The following is a 21,918-nucleotide window of genomic DNA, read 5'->3' as shown; positions in this document are numbered from 1 at the left end:
GAGAGAAGATCAAAATTTTAGAGGATAAGTATAGATGTTTAATATGTAGAATGTTTAGAATATCTAATATCTAAATTCAAGTAAAGTGGCACAAGACATAATATTAAAAAGGACTGGAGAAGAAGTGAGAAGATCCAGATTTGAGTTCTGACCTACTATTGATCGGAAGTATGACTTAGGGATTTGTTAGTAAGCTTTCTGAGCCTCAGTATCATTACATTAAAATGGGGATTAATAGGGGCTTCCCTGGTGGCGCAGTGGTTGAGACTCTGCCTGCCAATGCAGGGCACACGGGTTCGAGCCCTGGGCTGGGAAGATCCCACATGCCGCGGAGCAACTAGGCCTGTGAGCCACAATTACTGAGCCTGCGCGTCTGGAGCCTGTGCTCCGCAACAAGAGAGGCCGCGATAGTGAGAGGCCCGCGCACCGCGATGAAGAGTGGCCCCCGCTCGCCGCAACTAGAGAAAGCCCTCGCACAGAAAGGAAGACCCAACACAGCCAAAACTAAATAAATAAATAAATTTATAAAATGGGGATTAATAAACACTTCCCTGCCTGATCTTACAGGGTCTCACTGAAACTAAAATGAGGTAGGTTTTTGAAGGGTTCTTTCTGAACTTTAAATGACTAATCCAATGCAAGATATTATTACCAATCTAACTTCTTAAATTCCTTTAAAGGTTTATAATATTCCTCTGCTTTCTTCAGCTGCTTGTAGACCTGATATCATTGCAAATTATACTTGGGCACAAATAGAAATGTTTTGGCATAAACTGCCTCACAAAGAAAAGTTATTATCTTAAAATAACAAACTGTTCAGCTCTGCTGTCAAGTGTGACCAAAATAAGTTTAACAATTAAAAAATACAAAGTTAGGTTTGACTGGACATAATCAGAAGATCACAGAGAGTTTTAATAGGGAACTATAGTTGGCCCTTGAACAACATGGGGGTGAGGGGTGTCAGCCCTCCACACAGTCGAAAATCTGAGTAGAATTTATAATCGGTCCTCTGTATCTGAGGTTCCTCTAATCCATGGATTCAACCTACTGCAGATCGTGCAGTACTGCAGTATTTACTTTTGAAAATCTGCATGTAAGTGGACTTGCACAGTTCAAACCGTTGTTGTTCAGGGGTCAACTGTACTTTACAAATTATTTTACAATTAGGTTTCCAGCTAGCATTTTACTTTAACAAAGGTCCTACCAGTAATAGCTTCTTGTTACATTTTATAATGAACTGTATGTCTAGTTTAGTATTTAATTTTTTATTTAAATGAGAAATTTTAGATTCTGAAGCAATTTCTGAAGACTAAGAAGAATCCAGGAAGAAGACTGTGATTTTAACTGTGTTGTCTCTGTTATTGTTGAACACTCCAGGCAGTTTAGATTTCTCAAGAAGTTTAAGATAAAAGGATATAGTGACTTATCCATTTCTTAATTTGGGGTGAAATATAATTTGTAAGTTGATTAGTGTTTTCAACATCACATGTATTTTATTAATATAAAATTAATGCTTACCTTGACTTCATTTCTTAAAAAACGTAAGCTTGTACCTTTCTCTTTTGAAAAGTAGGTAATTCCATGCCCTTTTATTGACAGGATCAGACAGTGGGTTTGCATTATCTTTGCTCCATGATATTCTACAGAACCAAATTTAATTTTTCTTCAAATAGAAGAAAGACATAGATTATTGCTTATAATTTGGATATGAAAAAACTACTTCTCAGGAAATTCCTTAGAGTGAAGAAATCCTGGGGGGAAAAGCTACTTGGTGCATAACAGTTAAATCCTGGGTTAGAAGGAAGATACTACCCTGTAGACGAGTGCCACTGCCAGAGCTCAGATCTCTAGAAATGACAAGTCATCTCAGAAAACCCGGGTCTTGTTATTTCACTTACCTTTTATGTTATTTACTTTCAATAATTTTTCATATGCACTGGCATTTAAAGCATGTGTAGTTTTAACTTTATGAACATTAGAAATTGATCTGTGTCTGAAAAGACCACTTGAAATTTCAGCACATATTTGGGTGTTGAGAAGACCAGTTTTAAATATGGTATGAGCCATTAGAAGTAGCATTATGAAATAGAATCTTCAAATTTTATTATGAAATAAAATTTTCAATGAGTATGTGGCTTGTAAAAGCAAAGTGGAGTACTATTTCTGTTAGAAAATTAAAAGAATAAATTATGTTATTTTATTTTGTTTATACTGAACTGTGCTCAATAAAGAATTTGGCAATGCTTAGAAAAATGCACAAACCACAATGAATAAAATAAATCATAGAGGAAGTTGGTAAGGCAGGAAAATCATCAAGGCTATGATGATAATGAATTCATGATGATGGTGACATGTTTATTCCGTGTGTACTCAAGGCCAGGCCCTGTTGTGAACGCTTTTCATGTAGAAACTCATTTAATCCTCACAGTAACGTTAGCTGGTCAAACATCTTACAGATGAAGAAAAGACATTAAGATGCATGTTCTAAGTCACAGAGTTAAAGAGGCAGAACCCATGTTGGAAACTTGCCACCTGGCCTTTGAGCCTGGGCTCCGGGTCACTGAGCTCCGCTGCCTTCTCTGTAAACCCAGCATGCGGTTTACCCACAGGGTACCACAGATTTGGCTCTAAGACTTTTAGCAGCTAAACCAAAGCTGCAAATATAATCATAGTGTCAATACGAATAATGTGTCAATCATCCCGGGAAATTAAAAGTCATAACACATTATAGATGTATTTGAAACTACCTCACTGCACCATGTATTGAATCATATCAAGAGTCAAATTATGGCCCCATATCAATAATGGGACATAGCTCTTGAAAATATCCATACCTCTAAACAGCAGCATATTAGTACAAGCCAGCTGAGCACAGTTGTATTTTGCTAGCTCAGCTGAGTCAAATCTTTCAGCCTCCAGACCAGTGGTATTTTGTGGCATGCAAGCCAGAGGGTATTTTAGAAAATTTCACATCCTGGGTTAAGGACGGCAGCAGGTTGGACTAGGAATGAAGGAAATGGGTAATTTTGAACATGCAGCCAAACTAGTGGCAAAGCTTACTATGTTGATAAATACAGATGTGAATGTGTATGGATTTGCCATCCCAATACTTTATCCAAAGAATTTGGCCAGCATGGTTGAAATGCTGGGTTACAATTGCTTCCTCCAAAAGAGTAAGATTCACCATCTAAGTAAAGCAATCCATCCAAGCCCAGGGGCTGGAGCTGTCTTGTCCTGTGAACTAGAGGTGGCCTCGTCTGAGCTTGACTCCAGGAGTGAGGCATCAGGCAGGCTCGCCCAGGTTACCAGGGGAGCTGTGGCTGTTAATCCACCAGAGAAGAAAAGCAGCAGCCTCGTCCTGAAGGTCTCAAGAGTATTTTTTTGTAACTAAACAATGAACTACCTTGGCACTGCTTCAGAAGAGGCATTATATCAAAGAACTTCTTTTCTCTCTCTCTCTTTTGTGACTGAGAACAAGAGAGAAGCAAAGCCTCTTTTATACAGTGCATATTAATCACTATCAAAACACAGCTGTTGGATTAATTTGGGTACTAATTTACTTACAGTTTGATTTTGCCACTTAAAATGAAGTACTATCGCTGAGGCAACAGTGTGAAAGTATGTTGTTGTAAATGACCTTTGAGTCATAAAAGCTCCGCTTGTTTTGCCAAATAATTAATCTGATGTTCAATGAATCTCCCGCTGCCCAAAGACCTCTGTAATCCTGAGATGCAACATTTTATGTTTGCAGATACTTGATTTAGTGGTGCTTCTGCTAGCTGATCACTAACAAATGATAGCACAGCCAAGGAAGACCAGTGAGATTTGTGTCTGGTTTGTGTAATAGTAAACCTGTGGGTGCCAGCTGTCTGCCAGAAACTCTCCTTAAAAACTCAAATATAGTGGGCAATAATCAGTTCATTAAAAAATGCAACAGCCAAGAACTATTATGGAGATTGAAAATACTTGCTTGTGCAAGTGTTTGGCTGGCCCAGTCTACCAGCTGAGAGAGGTATAGTTGAGTTGGGTTTCTATGTATGACTCCAGGGGATGACACTTACATAAGCTATGGTGTGAATGGTGCCCCCTAGAGTTGTGTAATATGGTAGTTCTACATTTTATATTGTCCATGGTTTTTACTGTTTTAACAGTATCCTGTAATTATTTAACACATGTTTGTGTTCCTACTTGCCTATAAACTCCTTCAGGATTAATTTTGTTTTCTTATTCTTAATATTGCCAAGCCGTGGTAGAGTCCCTATGGCATAAGGAACTTTTTTAAAAAGCTTATACATTTAATTGGACAAAAGTGCAAATATATTTTATAAAGCCAAGGATTTTTGTTGTTGTTGTTCTATGTTTATTTATTTATTTATTTTTTATTTATGGCTGTGTTGGGTCTTCATTTCTGTGCGAGGGCTTTCTCCAGTTGTGGCAAGCGGGGGCCACCCTTCATCGCGGTGCGCGGGCCTCTCACTATCGCGGCCTCTCTTGTTGCGGAGCACAGACTCCAGACGCGCAGGCTCAGTAATTGTGGCTCATGGGCCCAGTTGCTCCGCGGCATGCGGGATCCTCCCAGACCAGGGCCCGAATCCGTGTCCCCTGCAACGGTAGGCAGACTCTCAACCACTGCGCCACCAGGGAAGACCAAGCCAAGGATTTTAACTTTTGTGTTTAAACAAATAAGAACTTTCCCAAAACATTATTCGTATTGGTATATCAGCTCAGCCTTCACACTGTAATAGTTAGGAATCTTTAGGATGCAAGTGAAAGAAGACCAAATCAAACACGTCTAAGTCAAAAGAAGAAAATGAATATAGTGGTTCACATAACAGAAAATCCCAGAATTGGAGCCATCTGACTTCAGCTGCAGCCAAGTCCATTGACCTGAATGATGATCTCAACACATTCTCCCTACAGCTCTCAGTTCTGCCTTTTTCTGTGTTGGCTCCATTCAACCTGGCTCTTCCTGTCCCACATCAAGATGGCCACTAATATCCAGTCCTTTCAGCAATCATTTTCTTTCCATGACAACAAAATCCCAGATTTCATTTTGATGACACTACCTTGGGTCACATGCTCACCTTGCACCAGTAATTGTGATCACAGGACCGGAATGCTCTGATGGGCTGGAGGAGAAGTGAATGGGAAACTGAATCACGTGGCCTGAGAGTGTAGGAGACATTTCTGTTACAAAACAAATGAGGAAATGGATGACGGGCAAAGAAAAACAATATGTTTCCACTACAGTATCTTCCATTAACAGGTGATGAAACTAAGGCTCAGAGAGGATAGATGTCTTGACAATGTAGGTCTTCTGACACTGAGTCCAGTATGTTTTGCACAATTTCTCTCATTCGTTCAGTCATTCCTGTGAAGATTCAGGTTTGTAGGTAATTTACAGCAAGGACTTTTTTAGACCTGTAACATGGTACTCCGAGATACTGATGAATCAGAAGTAGTGACTGGGTAAATTGACAATAGGAGCCATGAGAATATTTTTTGAGTCTTTGGTTCAGTAGGATTCAACCTGATTTCCCTATTTATGGTAAAAGGCATCTTGATTTTCCTGACAGATCATACAAGTGAAAGCTGTCCCTGAAGTACTGGCAGTGATTTCAACAGAAACAAGTTCAGATAGCTTCTTTCTTTCTCTGCTCTCCTGACTATTGGAAGGATCTTATTTGCTTTGCTTTGGATGTGGTTCTGGTTTTGGTGAGAGTGAAGTGGCACTTTGGCTGAGGAACTTGTGTGTGTTTTAAAGAGTCACAGACATTCGAGCTGTCTGCAGCTCCCACTGCATAGGAGACATCTTCATAAATTCTGCATGATTCTGCATCCACATATGCACAGAGCTGCACATCCTTGATAACCTCATTTTATTTCAGTTTAGTTTTGTTGACTTCCTGATTCACTTCTTGCAGCAGTCAGTCTGGAAGGTAGGAAAAGGATAATGATTTCACAAGAACTTGAGTTGAACCCATACAGAGGAAGAGGGAGTTGGGGGCGGGAGGTCTGCCCTGAAATCAACCTGCTTATTTAAGTAGATTTGAAGGAAAACAGAGCATGAAAACAACAAATCAGCCTGACTTATCTAGGAGGAGTAGATAAAATAGTCCCTGCAGGAGGAAACGTGTAACCCAATCTAGTAGTTTATCACATCTTCCTGAAACCTTGAAATAGCTCTGTGAATTTATATTGTTTCCAAAAGCCATGTGAGCCGTGCTGTCTTGCCCTGCCCCACTGTGAACCCTGAAATCAATCCATTGCTCTCTCAAACTCTGGGAAAATGATATGCCACTAATGTCAGTGAACTAGCTGCATTCACAGAATGGTTTTTCACTCCCCGAGTTTACTGAAGTGGAAGACAGAGCCTTCCTGAAAATAACCACATGTGCTCAAAGACCTGGATTTTCTAGGCATGAATGCATTTCCGATAAAATACCTCTTTAGCATGAGGAAACCTTGTTATTATTCCTCTTCACAAATCGTTTGCCTCCTTTACATTTGTAAAGATTGTCAACTCCTATTTCTCTTTTGGAGGTTTGATAAAACAGAGGCCTTGGTGAAAGGAAAATGGATGCCATTCAAGGAAATCTACCTCCTGTAACAGAAGAGGTCAGAGGTGTTTCCTCGGTGCCCCGTCTTTCCACAAATCTCCCTCCTCTGCCTCAGTTTACATTAGTTCATAGTAATTATTTATATTATAGATATTCTGAAGAGGCACTTTGTAGATGGATAAAATGCAAGTTAAGATTTCTGGCTCAAGAATAACAGCTAAAAGTCGTCAAATTTTGCATTTGAGTTGCACCACATGTCTTAGAATATTTTCCTTATATTCTTTTTGCAAATTATCTTAGCTTGTTATTACTTGTTTGACAATAATTTTAACAGTGCTAATACCTTATTCTGAGGAATAGTTAACAATTTTCAAATTTCTTACACATATTATGTGCCACTATGTTTTATTGTTCCTCTCTGTATTGTGGACAATGATTTGTTAAGTCTTTTTCCTTTAAATTAGATTATATTGGATTGGCCAAAATGTTCCTTCGGTTTTTAAGTAAAAATAAAAGACACATTTTTCATTTTCACCAAAAACTTTATTGAACACTGTATTCACCCTTTTGTTCCACTACCTTCTGCCATTTTTCAGGCAACTTCATAATTCCATCTTCCCAAAACTTTTTATCTTTTTGAGCAAAGAATTGTTCTAGGTGATTTTTACAGTCTTCCAGGGAATTGAAAATTTTTCCATTAAGAGAATTTTGTAAAGAACAAAATAAATTGGAAATCCGAAGGTACAATGTCTGGTGAATACTACGGATGAATCAGAACTTCCCGGCCAGGTTGGTCATCAAAGAAACATGCGGTCTTTCGTTATCCTGATGGAAGATTATGCATTTTCTATTGACTAATTCTGGATGCTTTTCGTCAAGTGCTGCTTTCAGTTGGTCTAATTGGGAGCAGTAGTTGTTGGAATTAATCGTTTGGTTTCTGGAAGGAGCTCATAATAGAGGACTCCCTTCCAGTCTCACTATACACACAACATCACCTTCTTTGGATGAAGACCGGCCTTTGGTGTGGTTGGTGGTGGTTCATTTCGCTTGCCCCACGATCTCTTCCGTTCCACTTTATTGTACAGTATCCACTTTTCTTCACTCGTCAAAATTTGTTTTTAAAACGGAACGTTTTCATTACCTTTCAGTAGAGAATCGCGTGTGGAAATATGGTCAAGAAGGTTTTTTTCATTTAACTTACGTGGAACCCAAACATCAAAGCAATTAACATAACCAAGCTGGTGCAAATGATTTTCAACACTTGATTTGGATATTTCGAGTATGTCAGCTATCTCTCGCGTGGTATAACATTGATTGTTCTCAATTAACGTCTCAATTTTATTGCTATCAACTTCAACTGGTCTACCCAACCATGGCACATCGTCCAGTGAGAAATCTCCAGCACAAAAATTCACAAAACACTTTTCACACATTCGATCAGTCACAGCAACTTCTCCATACACTGCACAAATCTTTTTTTGCGTTTCAGTTGTGTTTTTGCCTTTCTTGGAATAATAAAGCATAATATGCCGAAAATGTTGCTTTTTTTTCTTCCATCTTCAATATTATAATGGCTACACAAATTCACCAATTTTGGTGTCTTTTTTTAATGCATGTTGATATGACAGCTGTCACATACAATCTAACAAAATTGTTTCAAATGAAGTTAAGGACAACAAAGTGCTACTAGAGCCATCTTACGGAAGAAAACCAAATGAACCTTTTGGCCAACCCAGTAGTTTTTACAGATAATTTAAAGCAATTATTATAAATATGTTTGAATAAATTAGAAACTAAACAAAATAAGAGAGCAATAAGAACACATCATTGTGATCTCTGAAGGCACTAGCAGATGGGTAGGTATAAAATTATGTATTGAAGTAATAGCATCTATATATCTCATTTTGACCTATAACTAATAAATAGATGTTGGTACCTCCGTGAGAAACTCCACAGAGCTGATTATTCATCACGTGATTCCCTAAGTCTGTGAGTTTAGTGTCAGTCAAAGGAAATTTCTGCTACTTATTAGCTATGTGGACCTTGGGCGAGTTAATTCTCTGTGCCTCTGTTTTTTCATCTTTACAGTGAAGATAACTATATTACCTATGGCGCTGTTGTGTGAGTTAAGTGAGGGTATAAGCCTAAAGCACTTAGTGGGCCACCTGGCATTTTGTAAATGCTTTAGAAGTATTTGTTCTTGTTTCATAGTTTCTATGTTGTTAACAGTAGTACTGTAAGAGAACTCGGGACAGTGATTTGCTAAGTTACAAGTTTTCACACTGTGGCAGGCGGCATCACTCATAAAGCACACAGGCTTGCCAAGCCAAGAGTACCTGGATTCCTTTCCTAGCTCTTCCATTAAACGGATGGATAATCTTAGGAAACATATTCAAAATTTCAGAATCCAAGTTTTCATCTGAGAAGAACATAGGGAGCTCATTATAAAAAGCCACATCCCATGGGGCTTCCCTGGTGGCGCAGTGGTTGAGAATCTGCCTGCCAATGCAGGGGACACGGGTTCGAGCCCTGGTCCGGGAAGATCCCGCATGTCGCGGAGCGACTAGGCCCGTGAGCCACAATTGCTGAGCCTGTGCGTCTGGAGCCTGTGCTCCGCTACAAGAGAGGCCGCGACAGTGAGAGGCCCGCGCACCGCCATGAAGAGTGGCCCCCGCTCGCTGCAACTAGAGGAAGCCCTCGCACAGAAACGAAGACCCAACACAGCCAAAAAATAAAAATAAATAAATAATAATAAAAAAGAAAAGCCACATCCCATAGGGTAGCTAAAAATTAAACAGCAATATAATGTTTTTAAATAATATAGGAAACAATTGATTTCATGAAGAAAACTTCACCTCTTCTTAGAAAGTTTCTGGCTTTAAGCAAGTGGTAGTGGAGCCATCATTAAATCTCATTCAGTCTTTTGCCCTAGAGCTGAGTATCCTGGATCAACAACAAATGGTACATGCCTGATCTTTACGATGTAAAACAAAATTAAAGTAATATTTTCTGTTTATTTATAAAACGTAGGAATACATTTAAAGTAATTGGCAACTTGGCAAGTTTTAATTTTATCTCAGCAGAGAAAATACTTAAGCAGTGCCGTATTCTCAATCTTAATCCCTTACTTTATATGATCTTCACTTTTGTCTTCTAAATAGATAACAGCAATAGAAGTGCTGCTTAATTCTTCAGTCCAATATGATTTCCAGAACAAACTTATCAGGAGTGAGTTCAGCTATCCTAGTTGGTTAATCTTTTTGTGTTTTTGTTGAAGAATTTAATTATAGACCCCAATTAAACTCCTTCTAAATATAATAAAACATTTTTAAAAGTTTAAATGTTTTTACATGAGACCATAGTCTTTGGAACTTTTTGTTTACTTGTAAACTTCTAGAAATGCTGAAGCATTTGTCATATATCAGAATATACTCTTTATCTGAAATATCAAGGTAGATTTAGATTTTTAAAGATTTTTTATTTTATAAAAATAGATCACCTCTTTCACCTTCATGTAAAGATGGCAGGCTAGGCTAAAGTGACAAAGAATGCCTTAAGGGGAACTTTGACTGAATAACTTTGAAGGAAAACTATTTTCACCAAAGGCGTGTCCAGATTTAATTAGTTATGGGAGTTAAAGGCAGGGAGAAAAGGCCAGGAGCCTAAAGGGATTTCAGGAGTAAAGTGTCAAGGAGAAGTAAGGTCTCACATAGAGAAGGAAGTGTTGCTGCTTTAAGATTTAATAATTTTGTGACCTGGTGTCAAGTGCTGTGATTTCCAGTGGCAGAACAGGTGAAAACGTGGAAAATTAACCAACCCTGTATCTTGCTGGTGGTGATTCGTACCCTTACCATCTTCTTTAGTATGCTGGGTATATTATCTTTCAAAACAGTAAATTTTGGAAGAATGTCATTTGCTCCATCAAAAAGGATAAAAATGTATGTATTGATACATAATCAGTACCCTCACTTAATAAGCAGAATCCATAAAATATGAATTTACATCACATGCCACATGGAAACTATGATTTTAATAAAAGACACATATGGATCCAGAATTCAACTATCAAAGCTAAAGATAACAATGGCATTAATAAATGCTTGTTTGTTTTTGTTATAAAACATCCGCAGAAATTTTGGTGTCACGCAAACACTTCCAAAGCCTTAAATGGACAGTTTCTTTCCACACTGGGTGTTAGCTTATACTAAACATAGTAGGATAACGGTTGACACATATTAGGCATATCATAGCAGTCACTTTGGCAAGTGCTGGATCAAGTGAGGCAGAGAATCTACTATAAAAAGCAGTAGTCAACACAGAGCAACACGTACAGCATGATCCCATTTGTATTTCCTTAATGCCATATATATATATATATATATCACACACATTAACACACATACCTGCATAAGGAACTGCATAGAGAAAGTTCTGGAATGAAACTCACTAGTGTTAACAGTAGGTAGGTGTGGGGAGTGGGATGGAGCTCGAGGAGTGACTTTCCATTTTTGTTATTTGTTGTAGAATTTTAGCAACTAAAATCTGTACGTATTATAACTTTTTAGTAAAGAAAAATAACAGCATAAATAAGCAATGCCCATGGGGTAAATCAAAAATAAGAAGACAGCAAATAAACTGTCAGGTGAATTAGAAGGGGGTGTTGAGACAGTGCCACAGAGTTTACATAATCAGAAAATACATACTAGAGCCGTGAAATTTCAATATTGGCCTGGGAGGTCTGTTTCTGCTACTTAATAGCTGTGCAATCTCAGACAAACCACTCAAAGTGCTGGGCCTCAGTTTCCTTTTCTATAAAATGGGCCAACTCTCAAATTTCATGTAGATATTGAATTATGCAGCAAGTTACTTCTCTACAACTGCAAGCAGCACTCATCGTGTTTTCCCCACCCCACAGTTCAGTGACAGCCACCTAGCCAGTGAGATAGGGCGCAAGGAAATGAGAAAACTCCCTTAGCATCTTTCTCCCACTGTTGTAACCCTGGCCTCCCTCGCATAGTCCTGACACACAGTTGCGATGGAAGCACAGACTTCTAGACTAGAGGACTTCTAGAGTACTCTCACTTTTTGGAAGCTCTGCTGTTTGCACGTATGGTATTCTCACAAATTGGATTTTAGTTCTCATGATACAAACCTTCCTATCAAACTACCTAACCACACTTACAAAAAGCAATAAATCATTGGGAAGTGACTGGGACCAGCACCAGGTTCCCAACTTACAGTGCAGTGTTTCTTTTACCACCTCCTGCTGGCTCCTCCAAAGCAGCAAAGTAAACGTATTTTGGGAAGTGATATGGTAACTGAAGTTTGTATGTATGGAGACTATTAGTGAGAGAGCAAATCCAAAAATTTTTTTATAAATTATGTCCAAATTTCTGAAAGACAGAGAATTAAGGCAAGACAAAACTATTTTACATACCCACAATAAAGAAGGACTCTTAAGAAAGTGCTAACACAAAATCTAAAGTCTCATTTGTTACAAAGTAGAAAAATGAAGAGTATTGACTTTAACATTTTAAAAAATGTGTAACTTACAGTTTCAGTAATTTCTGTATCTCTTCATCAATTCATTCAATAAACATAATCTTTCATTTATATTTTGGTTCTGCTGTGTACCAAACATGGCTGGGTACTACAAATTCTTTTTTTTTTTTTTTTAAGATGAATGCCCGGGCCCAGTTGCTCCGCGGCATGTGGGATCTTCCCAGACCAGGGCTCGAACCCGTGTCCCCTGCATTGGCAGGCAGATTCTCAACCACTGCGCCACCAGGGAAGCCCTACAAATTCTTAAATGAAATACATATAATCTTGTTCAGAGAAGCTCTCTGTGCAGTGGGGGGACAGAAGAGGTCAGTGTGACACATTACTGTGTGAGGAGTGCAACAATATAAGAGTGCATGTTGTGCCTTGGTGGCAGAGAGAGAGGGCAACAAACGCATGCTGGAAGGGTCTAGAATGACTTCCTGGAGGAGAGAAAGCTTAAGGTAAACTTGGAAAGAAGAGTTTATTAGGCACAGGAGGAAAAGGGCATTTCAGGAAAACGGATTAAAGAGATACTAGCACTAAAGTGTGTTTAGGAAAATGAGAGAAGCTTAGTATCCACAGTAGCAATTACAACAAGAAAATAATACAAATAGTTACCAAATATGAAGATTTTATCTGTAGTCAGCTCTATGCTCAGTCATTCCTATTACCTTATTTTATGGAACCTGCACCCATCACCACATTGCTATACCTACCCATCTTATAGCCATGTAAGCTGAGATTGGGTGAAACCCCAAAAGTCATACATATATAGTAAATAGAGGTGCAGAGATTCAAACGCAAGTCTGTGGGGTCCCAATAGGGGTTTCTATTTTTGTGGCAATTACACAATTCATAGTCTCTGAGAACCCAAAGTCTGTGGGTTCTTCCCTAGATACATTTATTCAGAAAATGTATATTCAGCTCCAAAGACTATAATAAGCACCAAGTATACAAAGATGAATAAGAGCCAGTTAGTTAGCTACAAAGTTAATTATAAAATGCAGTGCTAAAAATATGTATACGTTCCTACCAAAGTTGAAGGTAGGGGTGGGGAGAGGTAGGTTCTAAGCTGGCAGAGGTGAGGAAAGCAAAGAAAACTTCCTGGAAGAAATGATGCCTGAGCTGAGGCTTAGAGGATGAGGAGCAGGTGAAATAGGAGAGGAATGTCACTGAAGACAGAAAGGGTGGAAACTGCATGTTGTGTCCAGAGCAGGGTAGACAGTCTGTATTGTTGGAATGTAGAGGCCAAGGCAGGGAGTGGTGAGAGAAGAAGGTGGAATGGTAGGCATGCTTCAGATTAGGAAGGGGCTTGTATGCCATGCAGATGAGCTTGCATTTACCTCATAGGAAATGAGGAGCTTTAGGATTTTAAATAGAGAATAACTATAGACAGGAAACAAAGGATACCAATTACGAGGCTGTGAAAGTGTTCTGACAAGAAATGGTGATGGCAGTGGGATCAGAAATGGAGAAAAAGAGGCAGATTCAAGAAGCACGTAGGTGGTAAAATTAGTAGGACTTGATTGCTTTTATGTTGGAAGTGAGGGAGAGGAAAGACTCAGTGACAATTCTTAGATTTCTGGCTTGGGAAAGACTGAGATTTCATAATTGTGAAGTTTCCTATACTCATGAACTTCATCACTGACTTGTGGACTACTAGATTGTTCAGCTATATTATTAATTATTTCATTAAATTTAAGGGATAATTGCTTCACTTTCAAGTCACTAAACGGGGTCTCTGATTTGTGTGGGAAATCTCAGATAAGCGTTTTTAAATGGTTATGTCTTGTCAAATATACTTTAACCTATGTAGTCCATCATTGATCATTATTATTTTTAGGTCTTTAGTTTACGGATGAACACTGTACCCATAAACCAAGTATTCTTATTTTCCATGTATTACCATAGATTTTATTTTCATAGTTTCTGATATTATGAATTTAATTCTTATTCTTAATTTGTTGATATTTCTCCATCATCTCAGTCTAGTACTCTGATATGTTGTTTCCCTTATTTATGAATTCTAAATGCTTAAAAACATTTTGTGTGTGTATATAAAACAAAATTAGCACACTGTTGAAATTCTTTGAAATTAGGCTATGGATAATTGAGGTTCTTTTCTATAATTTTGCATAGACTTGAAATTTTCCATCATAGTTAAAAATATATACAGATTTTTGATCAGTAGATAGATATAGATTATATTCTGATAATTTGAATTATACTAATATATTATCTATGGAAATGACATTAATTTTCTTCATAATTCTTGAAACAAGTAATTAATTTTAGATATGTTCACCTCAATTGAGAAACAGTTTTAGAGTCTACTGGATGTATGTTTGAGCCGGGCTGCAGTAAGGAATACAAAAATGATTGGGACTCTCAAATTGCATTAAAGGACTTTTACAATTGAACAGCAAAGAATGGTTTTCTCTGGGAGCATTAAGAATAGATTTTTGGGTGGTATTGAGATAGGCATTGAAGAGTCAATAGGGAATAAGGCACTATGTGCAGAGCAAATGTATGGAAATGAGAAAAAATGTTAAAGCTACGTTTATGGAATACGGAATTACCAAATTTAGCTTTGGTGAAGTGGTGGTAAATAAGCTGAAAATTAAATTAATTTGGGGCCATGTTTTGTTGAATACTGAAAGTTTCCAGCAAAAGCTGTTACGATTCCATTTTCTGTTTAGAAATGCTAATATAATGACGTGATATAGATGGGATTGAGAAAGGAAAGTCAGAAGCAAGCCAAATCAGTTACAAGGGTCTTGTAATAATCTCAGTGAAAATGGGAGGACCTCAGCTTGAGTTCTGGTGATGAAAAAGGAGAATAAGAGTTGATTGTGAGAGAGACAATTTAGAGCAGATTTTATGCACTGTACATGTAGGTGAGTTCAACTTGGTGGAGAGATGGGACTCCAGGCTTTTGACTTGAGGATATTATAGTCAGAAATAAGGAGTTGAGTCAAAAGAAGAATCTAGTTTTAGAGGGAAGATAAGTTTATCTGATGTTGAGGCTGAGGCTAGAGTGTTAAACAAAATGAGTAAAATTTCTGATCTCATAAAGCTTGGAGTTTTCTGGGAGGGGAAAAGAAAATACGAAACTAACTTGGTAAACAAGCTAATTTGAGATAGTGATTGCTGATAGTGTAATAGGGAAGAACATTTGTATTCTATTACAAGTTAATCACTAAAGGGATGTTGCCTGTAAGCTTAAATTATACATAATGGCCCATCTCCAGGAGCCCTGCCTCCCAGGTAATGAGCATTAAGGTAAAATGCCTTTGTTTAGCTCACAGGAAACATCCTGACCAGGCCCGCCTGTGAATGACTGCTGGAAGGAAGACATTAACACATACCCTCCAGGGGCTGACCAGAATCAGGAAATGTTTGACTTTACTCCCTCTACTTTTAGTATAAAAGGAGCCTGAATTCTAACTCAGGCAAGATGGTTCTTTGGGACACGAGTTCACCGTCTTCTCAGTCTGCCTGCTTTCCAAATAAAGTCACTATTCTTTGCCTCGGCAACTCATCTCTCGATTTATTGTCCTGTTGGGCAGTGAACAGTGCGAGCTCGGACTCGGTAACGATAAGAAGAAATCAAATAGAATGATGTGTTCTTGGAGAGAGACATCAAGAGATTGAGATTGGGGGGTCGAGAATATCTCTTTGTCCAGAAGGCATCTTGAGCTGAAGCTTAAGTGGCGAGAAGGAGAGGGAAGATCTTTCCTAGAGAAATGAGGCGCAAGTGCCAAGTGCCAATGACCTCGGGTGGGACTGAGTTTGGTGTGTTCAGAGATATAAATACCAGTCTGTCTGTCTCGCGCATGGTGAGGAAAGGACAGAAGGGTTGGAAAGGAGACATAGAGGCTGGCAGCAATCAGGTCATGTGGGGCCTCCTTGGCCTTGGTAAAGAACCTGATTTCATTCTCAGTCAAGGCGAAGGCATTGAAGGATTTTAAGAAGCAGGGGCGGGGGGGTGGAAGGGAAGGTTGTGTGTGTGACATGATCTGATAATTGTAGCCAGAGTTGTGGATGAGATGCCCAAGGGAGGGACTAAAGGAGAGAAACTTGGTAAGTATCTCACTGTATTCGAGCAGCAAAGAAAGAAGGGAAAGGTCGAAGAGATAGGATGGGAAGCAATTTAGTGCTAATGCACAGTCCCCAAGAGAGGAGGAAGTTTCAAAAAGGATGGAGTCGTGCAATGAAGTCAAGTGTCAGATGAGGCCAAGAGGTTGAAGAGGCACTGTAATCGGATGTATCATGTTATTTCTCACTCACAAAATGTTTTAAATTCAACTTTGATTAGTGAGGGAATGTATTTAGTCGAAAGCTGTGCACACCTCATGATACATGACATTTACACTTGCTTAGAGGATAGATATAATTTTTTATACAGGAACTGGATCCATACTTATAAACACTAAAGGACCACCTTTCAAATATGTGTATTCCTGCTGTATTTCGTGCAAGGATTTCTTCTCATGCTTTCTATTGGTAGAGTAATTCCTATATACTTCTATCCTATAGAACTTCTTTAGGAACAACAATTCAAATGGAAAAGAAAAAATAACCCTGAAGTTCACGCCAGGCACTGGACTAGATGTCAGTTATGCAGAAATGAATAAGATAAACACTGTTCCTAACTCTTGAACTTGCCTTCTAGTGGGGAAGAAATATAAACAAGAAGAGTGGAGAGCAATGGGAGATGATCTCAGGGGTTGATGTCCAGGCTTTGAAGTGGGGAGGCCTTCAGAAGAAGGGGTGTTTTGATGTCTGAAGAATGAGTAAGAGTTACAAAACAGATGGTGATGAAGTTGTGGGAAGTGTGATGTCCAGCTTCATGTGTCAGCTTGGCGAGGCTACAGTCTCCATGATTCAACCAAACATTGATCTAGGTGCTGCTCAGGCAAGTCTTAGCTCTGCTTGCTAGGCCTTTCAACTGATGGAATCAGGCACACACATTATCTAGGATAATTTCTCTTACTCAAGGAAACTAATTTTGTACTTAATCACATCCGGAAAATACTTTCACAGCAACATCTAGATTAGTGTTTGATTGAATAAGAATGTATTCCTAGCAACTTGACATATAAAACTGACCATCACAAAGAGTATTCCAGGGAAGAGATAAGCATGTGCTATGTGAATGTAATGTTGAATTTTCAAATCTTTATTGGATTCTTTTAAACTATAAATCATTCTTTTAGTTAACTAGTAAGGGTTAACTTTAAATTTATGCTGTCTTATTTATCTATTAATAATTGTTTAATTTCTTTAATATTCTTCTGAGTGATCTTGTTTTATTCTTTAGATTCCTGAAGTTCAAAATAACAGTACAGGATTTGTAACCCTAACCATTAATAGAGAGTAAGAAAACGGTAGACCTTTTCCTTAATTCACTGTGTAAGTCTCTATACATGTTAGCAAACCTTTCTGACAACCTAAAATTAAGCACTTTAAAGTGAAAGTCAAGTAGTAATGAATTATAAACATGTTATTTACATAATCAGACTAATAGGCCAATTTTTATTATAAATTCAGATTTTCATAAATTTAGTATCTTTCATTATTTCATTTTATAAGAAAAAAGGATGAGAGAGAAAGTTCAGCTTGGCTATGACAGCTAGGACAGTCCTAGCATATAGAAGATGATCCATCAATATTTATTTTTGAACAAATTTTGAGAAAGTTAGTAAACTAGTCTAGTTCAAGGTCAGAGATCACAGAGATGAGGAAATGACAACAATGGAATATAAGAGAAAAATGATATGAAACTAGGCGGAATGAAATAAATGCTGTACAGCTACAAGTAATATGGTCTTTGAACACAAGTTGTAGTGGAGACATCACATAAGGCTTTAGGGAGTCAGGATCATTGATTCGGGAAGGTTCAGTTTAGTGCAGAAACCTGTAGTGGTTATTCTAGGCTGAAGCAATAAATTGCACATGGGATTATTTAAATTCTCCGTCTCTTCATTTAAATAAAAACTCAAAAAACACATGAGAAAATAGAAATCATCCATAATCTAGCATTTGGAAAACCCACTCCAAATAGAGGATAAAAGTTCCCCCTGAAGCTCTTCGATTCTTCTCCCCAGGAGTAATTACTGTTACTATTTTTGAGCTTTGGGGTCTAGGCTTTGCCTTATGCTTCTTCTTGTGATTTATTGATGCAGCCATCTACACACACACACACACACACACACATACACACTTCTTTCTCCCCTCTCTCCCTCCTTTTTTTCCTTTTTTTTCTTCTTTAACAAAAAGCAGCATCACTCTATACAGGTTGACCGAAACCTTGTTTTATTTGCCTACTAAATAATGGATGCCCTTCTAGTTTAATACATACAAATCTGTCTCCTTATTTTTATTGGTGAAATAGTGTTCTCTTGAACGGATGTATCATAAATAATTATCTAATCATTCCTCAGTTTGCTGTTAAGTTGTTCTCAGACTCATTTAAATAGTTAATTACAGCTGCCTTTTGTTGCAATATATCATTTATTTTTTAAATAAACAATGCTGCAGTGAACATCTTTGTATACATTTACATTTTGATGCCATATGTCTGTAACATGGATTCCAAGAAGTGGGATAACCTATTTGAAGGTTTGCATAGATTTAATTTTTACTCCTATTGTCAAATATTCTCTACTGTGATACCAATTTACACTACAGTCAGTATATGCAAATACACATTTCCTCAACACCTCATCAGTCATTCAGTATTTTTTTAGCTAATCTGATAAAAAGAAAGTTACTGTCTTGCTTTACACTGCATTTATTAAATTGTTTGAAGAAGGGAGCAAATGTATTTTTGAAAAATTTTTCTAAGAGCAGGGTGTATAGACCACATGGCAAAAGTAGACATTGCAGGCAGGAAAACACTTAGGAGAATTTTATGTTAGCAAAAGTCAGAAATAATAAAGGCTTAAACTGGGACAGAAGGAGATGCCTCTCTTTCACAGCTAAGTGCATGTCAAATAGCATGCTGACTTCATGTCACTATTAATGTATGGGCATTATTTGGAGATTATTTCTTTAAAAGCAGAAAAAAGTTTTTTTTTTCGAGTTAGAAATTATGCAGTACCTTCAAATTGTGCAATACATTTAAGGCATTATATCTTCAGCTACTTAAATTTTAATGATGAATCCATTAATGTTACTTGAAATATAAGCCATAGTCTTTGTCTTTCAAAGGATATTTTAATCAAAATATTAAAAATAAGCTGGAGTCTCATTCAAATAGTTAATTCCGGTCGCCTTTTGTTGTAATATATCATGAATTTTCTCTCTGATGGATGGGCAGCCAAATGCAGATAAAATTAGCTTTGCAGTCATTCATTTTAAATTGCTCTTGAATCATTTGGAAGTAAATTCCATTTCAGAAGAATATGCTTCAGGTCTCAGACAAAGAGATAATAGTCCTATATTTTATGATATAAGCAATAATAGTTTGTCTTATGATTTAGAAATATAGAAACTTATGTATTAAGTTGATGAAAATTAAGGCTTGGTGTATAGCAATAAAACCAGAAACCTAAAGCTTCATAGATTGATGTTCATGGCATATTTTCCTGTCAAGAATTCGGTGGAATGAAAGTCTATAAAAATAATACATGGTGCAAAGCTTTCTCTTCTTGTATGTAATGAAAAAACAAAAGGCTACATGAGATAACAGAAAAGGAAATGCTAAGATTTACCTGATATTAAGATAAAAATGGCAATATCATTATTGAGTAATGCTAAAAAGTAGAAAATTAAGTCAAGTGTTAAGGGAGGGTAAAATGAATAATAATGTTGCATCTGAATCAAAAAGGTAGTATAGCTTTAGGTTGATACTGAATTCAATGTACAGAATAAAACCAACTTTGGAAATTTTACTTTGTTAATTTGAATGAACTACATGTAGAAAACTTGTTTAGCAATTTAATTAATCAAGTCAATTTGCCCTAGTAGCATAATGCAGGCAATATCAGTATCTGGAATGTGCCTTTATACAACATGTAATAACTTAGGATAGCTGTGGCACATTGTCAGAAATAACTTCACAGTCTGAAGTGGCTATTCACAAATCGAGTTCCTATCATCTCCCCGAAGACTTCAGGAGGCTCTTTGGATATTTATACTAAGAAATAAAGTGGTAAGAGGATGCAGTCACTGGTCTCCCTTGCTGGAAAATCAAATTGTTCTTTTATAGCTTCAAGTTTTGCAGCATGACCTTAATAGTATCAAAAAGCTAGTTTATTTGTGTAGTAAAATGAATTGCATGCTAGGAAATGATCTCAGTAAACAGTCCACCAGTTCAAGGTAGAGTCTCAAACCTTCTTTATTATTCTTATGTACTAAACAGCCCTCTAGTGCCCTAAAAAAATTAACGTCGATGTGACAGGAATTTTACTTGTTTTGAATCAGGCCCTTGGATGGGCACTGGAGTATATCCAAAGGGAAAGCCAGGAACAGATAAAATCACACCTATCCCTTGTACACCATTGCAAACACACTTGCTTAGAGAATTGATTGGCAACTGAGTCTCTCAGTCTGAAAAGCCATTTCATCTTCTGGAAAACATCTGATCATTGTACGAAGCCAGGAAATACCAAATAAGTTTTAAAACGTATATCCACTAAGATGTAATTTCAATTCTCAGACCTCACATGAAGTGGGACAATCAACTAAATGACATTTGTACAGGGCCAGCTTCGTGGTATGTGACCTGTGCTGTCGCACAGGACCTGTGCTTGGTTAACTACTCTGCTGTCACATCTCAATTTTTTATTTAATAGATCTTTATTGGAGTATAATTGTTTCACAATACTGTGTTAGTTTCTGTTGTACAAAAAAGTGAATCAGCCATATGCATACATAGGTCCCCACATCCCCTCTCTCTTGAGCCTCCCTCCCATCCTCCCCATCCCACCCCTCTAGGTCATTGCAAAGCACCAAACTGATCTCCCTGTGCTCTGCTGCTGCTTCCCACTAGTTATCTATTTTACATTTGGCAGTGTATGTATGTCAATGCTACTCGCACTTCGCCTCAGCTTCCCCCTCCCCGTGTCCTCAAGTCCATGCTCTATGTCTACATCTTTATTCCTGCCCTGCAACTGGGTTCATCATACCATTTTTTTTTTTTTTTAGATTCCATATATATGCATTAGCATATGGTATTTGTTTTGCTCTGTCTGACTTACTTCACTCTGTATGACAGACTCTAGGTCCATCCACCTCACTACAAATAACTCAATTTTGTTTCTTTTTATGGCTGAGTAATATTCCATTGTATATATGTGCCACATCTTCTTTATCCATTCATCTGTCGATGGACACTTAGGTTGCTTCCATGTCCTGGCTATTGTAAATAGTGCTGCAATGAACATTGTGGTACATGACTCTTTTTGAATTCTGGTTTTCTCAGGGTATATGCCCAGTAGTGGGATTGTTGGGTCCTATGGTAGTTCTATTTTTAGTTTTTTAAGGAACCTCCATACTGTTCTCCATAGTGGTTGTATCAATTTACATTCCCACCAACAGTGCAGGAGGGTTCCCTTTTCACCACACCCTTTCCAGCATTTATTGTTTCTAGATTTTTTGATAATGGCCATTCTGACCAGTGTGAGGTGATACCTCATTGTAGTTTTGATTTGCATTTCTCTGATAATTAGTGATATTGAGCATCTTTTCATATGCCTCTTGGCCATCTGTATGTCTTCCTTGGTGAAATGTCTATTTAGGTCTTCTGCCAGTTTTTGGATTGGGTTGTTTGTCTTTTTGATTTTGAGCTCCATGAGCTGTTTGTATATTT

At 37.7% G+C, this 21,918-nt stretch overlaps 1 protein-coding gene across 2 annotated transcripts in view; it reads left to right on the top strand.

Moving 5' to 3' along the window:
• UNC5C (unc-5 netrin receptor C) overlaps positions 1 to 21,918 on the top strand; it is a 410,747-nt gene that overhangs the window by 199,363 nt on the left and 189,466 nt on the right. The window lies entirely within an intron of this gene.

Source organism: Eschrichtius robustus, chromosome 4 (assembly GCF_028021215.1).
Source record: "Eschrichtius robustus isolate mEscRob2 chromosome 4, mEscRob2.pri, whole genome shotgun sequence".
NCBI classification, from domain to species: domain Eukaryota; kingdom Metazoa; phylum Chordata; class Mammalia; order Artiodactyla; family Eschrichtiidae; genus Eschrichtius; species Eschrichtius robustus.
This window is presented reverse-complemented; position numbering and strand designations above follow the sequence as displayed.